This window comes from Rousettus aegyptiacus, unplaced genomic scaffold (assembly GCF_014176215.1).
Source record: "Rousettus aegyptiacus isolate mRouAeg1 unplaced genomic scaffold, mRouAeg1.p scaffold_m13_p_10, whole genome shotgun sequence".
NCBI lineage: Eukaryota > Metazoa > Chordata > Mammalia > Chiroptera > Pteropodidae > Rousettus > Rousettus aegyptiacus.
The window spans coordinates 74,688,435-74,689,257 of NW_023416285.1; positions in this window are offsets into that span (position 1 = coordinate 74,688,435).

Below are 823 nucleotides of genomic sequence, written 5' to 3' on the forward strand. Positions count from 1 at the left end.
AGTCTAGTTTCAGTCTTTTGTAGGTGACTTTCCAGTTTTCCCAGTACCATTTATTGAAGAGGCTTTCCTTTCTCCACTGTATGTTTTTGGCATTTTTGTCAAAAATTATTTGCTCATATAAATATGGGTTTACTTGTGGACTCTCAATTCTGTTTCACTGGTCTGTGTGTCAGTTTTTCTACCAATACCATGCCATTTTGTTTACTTTGTAGCTTTGTTGTATAATTTGAAGTATTTGAAGTCAGACAGAGTGAAGCCTCCAGACTTGTTTTTCTTTCTCAAGATGGCTTTGGCAATTCAAAGTGTTTCTATACAAATCTGGTGATTTTTGTTGTATTTCTTTAAAAAATGCTGATGGGATTTTGATGGGTATTATATTAAATATGTTTAACGCTTTAGGTAATGTGGTCATTTTAACTATGTTGATTCTTCCAATCCAAGAACATGGAATATTTTTCCATTTCTTTGTATCTTCTTCAATTTCTTTTAATAAGGTAATATACTTTTCATTATATAGGTCCTTCACATGTTTTGTTAAAGTTATTCCTAGGTATTTTATTCTTTTTGGTGCAATTGCAAAAGGAATGATTTTTTTTCCACTTCTTTTTCTGACACTTCATTATTAGAGTATAGGAACACTATCCAGAGATTTTATTGCATTTGCTTACTGTTTCTAGTAGTGTTCTTGTGAAGTCTTCAGGGTTTTCTATATAGAGGATCATGTCATCTGCAAATAATAACAGTTTTACTTCTTCATTTCTTATTTGGATGCCTTTTATATCTTCCTCTTGCCTGATTACACTCGCTAGTATGTCCAACGTTA